Genomic DNA, 7,451 nt, shown 5'->3' on the forward strand with positions numbered 1-7,451 from the left:
AAAGAGAGAGAGAGAGAAGGAATTGTGATGTATCGTAGCATCCTTGGGATAATGATTAAAATAATATTTCTTTCCCATGTTGGTCTTCTGATAGATTCTCAGTTGTACTAAATGTTCAAATATCATTAGTATGTTGCCCAACTACTTTCCCACCCGAACCCATTTCAATTAAATGTGTTTACCTAAAAAAGTTCAATTTAAAGTAATTTTTATGATGTGGACCCACCCTGTAACCTTCTCACCAACCATCGCTCACTCTCACCCCACCCTATCTGTATCTCCTCAGACAATGTGTCTTTGGTCACCTGGAGATCGCCCTCCACCCCGGTCAGTCCAGCACGGACATCCCAGGACTGACCAGCTCGGAGAGGTGCTCCAAGCTAGAGGCACTCTGTCCTCCCTGAGTCTATCTCTCTCCCTGTGTTGACCACGAGAGAATGACCATGCCAACGATGATATGGATTATGATGTGACCGAAAACGAAGATCAAGCTTCGTAAACGTAATTATTTTTTTCTCGCGGTGGTTTGGGACATGAATAAACTCTTCTAAATAGCACAAGAAAAGTTGTTGTTCAGCCTTGTTTTTCCAAATGTTACGGTGTGCGTGCTGTTTTTATTTATTGTTGTGATGTGTGAGTCAGCATCATATGTGAGGCAGCGTGGTGGAATCAGGCTCTCGTCAAAATAATCAAAGTGAAGAAACTTGCATTTTTCCGCAGGTTTGTGAATTTTTATCAAATTCTTATTTTTGGGCTCAACACCTTTCATGCCCATTAAAGAACTCTTTTCTGTGTGGATTTTTCTTAAAAACGTTGATTAAAAGATGTAAAATTTCAGTTACCACGGATTCTTAAGCTGAAGAAATAACTAATCTTTGGCTGCCATTTTCTCACTAATTTTACCTCTGAAAAAAGGTGACCCCCCATCTCCTTCATTCTCAAATATCTCGACTTGTATTCAAGATAAACTGATATTTTTTCACCCAAATAAAGACAAGTGAACAAGCTTTAAGATGATACCTATTACTCGATGTGCCCAAAAATTGACGAGAGCCTGATTCCACCACGCTGCTTCCCATATGTCTTTGTTTGGAGTGGGGATTTGGGGGTGGGGAGTGGCGGGGAAGATGTAGATCTAGTCTTTCCTCAATGTCTCTGATGTTGAGTTGACCAATGAATGAGTGTACGTGTGTGTGTGTGGGAAGGGGGTGAGTGTATGTGTGTGTGTTTGTGTGTGTTTGTGTGTGTGTGTGTGTGTTTTGTGTGTGTTTGTGTGTGTGTGTTTGTGGATGGATGGACGGATGGATGGATGGATGGATGGATGGATGGATGGATGGATGGATGGATGGATGGATGGATGGATGGATGGATGGATCGATGGATCGATGGATGGAAGGATGGATCGATGGATGGATGGATGGTTGAATGAATGTATTGAGTGGTGGGTGGAGTGAGTGAGTGATTGATGGGTGGATGGATGGAAAGATGGATGAAAGGGTGCTTGATTGTTTGAGAGAGAGAAGGAGGGAAAGAAAGAGAGAGAGAATAATAATAATGATAATAGATAGCATTTGTATAGCGCATATCCCCGCTCAACAGCAGGCTCTATGCGCTTTACACTATATTATTACCCCGGCCGACCATAGAACACTCCTAAACATTCTCAGCTGATGTAATGCCTTGAGGATCTGTCCCTTTAGTAGTTTACTCATGACGTCAGATTTCGCTGACAGACAAGTAGTAGAAAAACCACAATACAGGGCAATTTCCTTAAAACGGGAGGCTCAAATTATGTTCCGCATCGACCAGTCACTGCTGGCAAAAATTAGGACCGGTCACTGCTTTTGGAATGCGGGCCTACAAAAGTAGAATAGACAGTATATCGGACCCAATATGTCCATTGTGCAGCAAGGAGCCCCCAAGATTTGGAGCACTGGCTGCAGAGATGCCCCACCACGGAGGCCCGGCGGTAGCATCACTTGGGGGATGATCCAGGGAGGTTGGACTGCCACACCCGCTACCCAAGAAAGGCGGTGGTCCCGGCGAAGAGCACGCTCTTCGATTGTGGGCTCCAAACATTTCGAACGCACACACACACACACACACACACACACACACACACACACACACACACACACACACACACACACACACACACACACACACACACCACAATAAAAACCAAAATAACTGAGATATCTGCAACAAAGGAACGACTCCCCCTTGTCTGACACTACACACAGACCCAACTAGGGTTTACGTTGGCTAAAAGACCTTTTAAAAAGGTTGTCTAAGATAATAATATAAGGCTAATTATGTATTCATATACATATGTATATTGTGTGACTGCAAAACCTACCCTGACTTTGCTGGACTAGAAGTGTACAGATTTGACTTACTTTACTTTATCTGTCCTCGAGGGGAGAAAGAGCTTTTTGTCTCTAGCAAGTTTGATGGCCTGACTGTGTGTAATGTTGTATGTTTTCAGGGTATCCTTCACACCCTCGATCCAGGTTTCTCTCGACTGGCTTCAGCATATTATTTAGTACAGCATCAACATTGCACCACCCAGCTCCTGTTTTCAATTCTGGTTATCAAAGCATCAAAGTGACGTAGGTTCCTGATTTCAGAGCCCCAAAGGCTGTATTCTATTCCGAGCTGTCCTAGGACAAGTGTAAAGTTTCAGACCAAAACAAGCACGACATGCACAAAGACAACTCGCTACCCTAGAGTTACAAAGTTCTATTTGCTCAGTACCTGGTGTTGAGAAATTTGACGTCAAACGTTTTGAGTTTCAAAACTAGTCAAACTTGTTCGAACGCAATTCTTTCATGATCTTGATGACGACTCCGAATAATCTTATGATTTTGATATAGAACAGATACAGCATTTGGCTTCTAACACCGTGATCTTGGCAACTCAAAACGACCAAATTGTCAGTTAGAACGTTGGAATTTTGAGTTTGGGGCAAAGGTCAATCAGGGACTGACTTTAACATGAATCCTCTAGCTCCTGACAGACTCACTATAAGGAAAGCAGTAGTCACAGTGGGTGGCAAGGCTTATTTTCAAAAGTGAGGTTCACAAGCTACGCACATCCATGAAGCTATACGATGCTCAAAATGAGGTAAACACATCTCAGCCAGAAGTGTTCTCATTGACCCTAGAAGAAGCCACAAATCATCTTAATTGTGGTCATATGATGTCCATTGCAGCTTACACACCCCATAATGGATATTTAGTATTCGTAATTGACAAGTGCTACTCCACCTAAACAGAATGTATTCATTTTTTAAAGTATCTGGTTCCAAAAGTTGTGGAAATCACTTTAAAAGTGTACGTATGCTATTTGTAGAAGGATAAACTGATAAGTAAGTTTGTGAATTTCAAGGTGCTATAGTCAGTGGACAGAATATTGAGGTGACTTAATTACCGATAACTCACCCTGTTACCTGGAATGTCAAAACAGGGCGCCGAGGCGTTAAAGTATGAACATAGTGCGCAAGTCCAGTCAGTGACAGAGCTATTAGACACACTAACAAATCTACTTAAATCCTTTGAAAATAAACTAAGCATATTTGAGGAGTCTGAGAAAAGCAGACTTAGATCTAGAGCTGAAGAAGAAAGAACTCCAGTGAACCCTGCTGAGGCAGCGTGCAATATGACATTACAAAAGAGATTGAGTCAATAAAGGGCTCGGTGTCAAAAATTATCCAGCCTCCAGGGTTAAAGGTCAATGATTCTCCTGAGGGGGTGAAGCAAGAAAACTAACAGGCATTAAAATTTTGTCCAAATTAGCTCGATATACAGAAACAGTTATGAAGCTTTTAACAACGTTTGCGAAAATTAGTGACCACCAATACACACTCGCTGAAGATGACATAAACGCTTTATATGTAACTTTCATGACGCCATCTACGTTTCTTCAGTCCGAGTTTTCAAATATAGTAGTACGCAGTTCCTTCAAGACTGTTCAGCAATCTAGAGAACAATACAGAGACACTCAACGACAAATCCTTACAAAACATTTCCATTGCAGCGGAGTTAGCAGCAGTCTCAACAAGATCTAGTCAAAGACGACATCCTCGACCATTTCAGTTATCATAGGATTTTGGATTCAACAGCAACTGATGTGGTTTTCAGAGACAGTCATACACCGAAAACGTCAACAGTAGTGACAACGCTCCTTTCCCAAACCATTAGTTTTCGGTGTTGTCAGGTTATGTGCACACATGAGTCAGTCAACTACAAAAACATTTTATGAAGGTGCATTGTCTGCATATCTAACAGAATGGGAAAACTTTACGTCATGTGATACTATGTTGAACTGGGTGGCAAACGGTGTTCCAATTCACTTCGTAAAAACTCTTAGGGCCTTGACAGATGAGCTACAACTGTCGCGCTGAAACTTCTGCGCGAAAGTGTCGCTTACTGTTATGTTGCAGTCACATGGGGTGACATGTAGCACTACTGCTCAGTTCAGCATGGACGATCGGAGAGTCAGGGTGACTTCAATCATGGCGATGAGAAGAATCTAAAATAAAAAGAAAAGCAACAATGAAGATTTTGGGTTCGTCCCATTGTTCCTCACTTATTACGAAGAGGACAGTTTCACACCTCATTCTTTATGAAGAACTTCAAGAAGATGAGTCCAAATTCTTCAATTACTCTTGAATCATTGTATTCTGGTCTGAGTGCTAGGCATCCATCTATCCAGGAATCAGATTTTTTTTTTTTTAAATTGTTTTTGTGTTCCTCACTATTCTTGTCCCAAATAATGTTTCTGCTCTTTATTTCCAAACTCAAACGCTGTTTCGTGATAAAAAGACTGGTTGCACCAGAGTCTGGTTGCACTGTGAATATTGTCGTTTTGAATGAGGAGCGAGAAAAAAAAACAACTCGTGACCCCAGTGCTTTCTTGTCGTATTTCCATTTGTGAGGCAGTGTGGTGGAATCAGGCTCTCGTCAATTTTTGGGCATGTAGAGTTATTGGTATCATCTTAAAGCTTGTTTACTTGTCTTTATAAGGATGAAAAAAATATCCATTTATCTTGAATACAAGTCGAGATATTTGCGAAAGAAGGAGGTGGGGTTCACCTATTTTCAGAGATAAAATTAGTGAGAAAATGGCCGCCAATGATTAGTCATTTCCTTAGCTAAAGAGTCCGTGGTAACTAAAAATTTACTTTTTTCGTACCTTTAATCAACATTTTTCAGAAAAATCCACTCATAAATGAGTTCTTTAATAGGTATGAAAAGTGTTGAGCCAAAAAACAAAAATTTGATAAAAATTCACAAACCTGCAGAAAAATGCAAGTTTCTTCACTTTGATCATTTTGATGAGAGCCTGATTCCACCAAGCTGCCTCACATTTTAATAACAATGAAAACAGTTCATAACAAAAATTGAGCTTAAGAAGAAGTCATATTTTCACTGTGGCTATTGTAGGAATGCGCAGGCAGTCAATACAATGTACATCTCGTGTGTCCCCGTCCCTTGAGCTGTGTGCTTCACCAAAACGCTAGTGTGTCGCGGCGAAGCACAATTTTCGGCGACACACGTCTGCTACGTAAGGACTGAAAAAAAAAAATGCATGTCACTCTTGTGACCCCCCCCCCCCCCTCCCACCCTTTTTTTCTTTTGCCTACAGTGTTTCACCAGATTGCGCAGAAACTACCGCTGCAATTTGTAGATCTCATGTGTCAAGGCCCTAATACAGAACCAGTGTGTCTGAAAAATTACAAACAATATTTACAGGCTAAGAAACTATTTATTGATGAAGAGATAACAAATCTATAATATGCTCAGAAAAGTATTTTGCAGTGCTAGGAAATACCAGCTTTTGGCTCACCTTTAAGTGTAGTTCCGAAATCTGATGGTTCTTATAGTCTGGTTTCGATAACGTGATAGTTGGTTCTAATCTTCAGACGCAATGCTTTTTTCCTAGCTATATATATCAAGAAAATGTTAAAACTTCAGGGAGATTTTGGCAGTTTATATGACTTTATTGGCTTTCAGAGACAGTATACAGCGTCAGTCAGTCCAAATATTGTCAGACAACATAACAACAGTTTCTTTCCTAGCTTTTATGGGGGGCCCAAACAAACAAATGTCAGACATAACAAAAGACATATTATGGTCTTTTGTAGTCAAAAACAACATATCACTCAACGCAAAATATTTACCGGGGACTCTAAACGTGACAGAGGGCCAATTGTGCAGGTTCCAAAGTCAGTACGAATGGTATCTGCACACAGGGATTTTCCTTTTTCTAAACCAACAGTTTGGGCCATTCACAATAGACAGTTTTGCCAGTGCGGCAAGCGCACAGATACCAGTGTACAACAGCTGGTTCCTGGATCCTATGACTTCGGGGGTGGATGTCTTCAGCCAAAACTGGTCCAACCACAACAACTTCATAAACCCCCCTTTGAGACTCATTGACAAAGTAGTAGACAAAATAGTGGCAGACCGAGCAGTCGCCACAATCATTTGTCCAGCTTGGCCAACATAACCCTGGTTTCAGAAATAAGGCAATAAGTGTGTGTCCACCTCTAAGGCTACCCAAAAGCAAACATATATGCATTCCTCTCACTTTAAAAAAAATCAACCCAGAACCTCTCAAAAACCCCAACTGGAGACTGTTGGCCTGAAGAGTGGAGGGAAAAACCATTCATATGGTTTTGGGATTTGTCAGGTAAGGCAGCTAATTATTTCCACAATTCCCTAGCACCATATTATACGTTAAGTGTGTACAACAGATATGTTAAGATGTGTGCTGATTATTGATACAATCATAGACATAGCATTCCTCCAGACATAGAAATCAGAACTGCAATAATAGCTGACTTTTGTGTGACGACAACGCTGAAGCTTCCGAAGAGCCGGAGTCCACATTAACTGCCGTTTTGTCGGCACTGAGCCATTTTTTTTTCGAACCAAAGATTCGAACCCTTTACCGATATGGCTGTATAGTCTAAAGCATGCCCTAATAAAATTATGTGCAACTAGGGCGAAAGGACGCATCCCTGTAATGCCAATCAATATTCTAAATAAATTATTTGACAGTTGGTCGAAAAATGAACATCTCAGTTTAAAGAAACTGAGGCAAAAATGTGTTTCTTTATTCGCACTTTGTTCTATGTGTAGACCCTCAGACCTTACAAAAATTAAGAGAGCTGATGTCACTTTAAACAATGACAATTCTCTTATACTCATGATTATACTTTGGTGTTAAAATGATAGAGATCGCAAGGGTTTTGAGACCTGCAACTGATTGAGAAAAGTGTGACCCAGTTGCTTGCTTAAAGTTATATTTGGAAACGACAAAATCCTTGAGTGACAAAAATGGTGAGGTTTTCCTTTCATTGAACGCTCCATATGTCGGGTTGAGTGTCTGTCAAGGCAGGAAATAACCCTGAAGTAACAAGACAGATAGGCATAAGAATCGTG

Source organism: Aplysia californica, unplaced genomic scaffold, assembly GCF_000002075.1.
Source record: "Aplysia californica isolate F4 #8 unplaced genomic scaffold, AplCal3.0 scaffold01023, whole genome shotgun sequence".
In the NCBI taxonomy this organism is placed as follows: Eukaryota; Metazoa; Mollusca; class Gastropoda; order Aplysiida; family Aplysiidae; genus Aplysia; species Aplysia californica.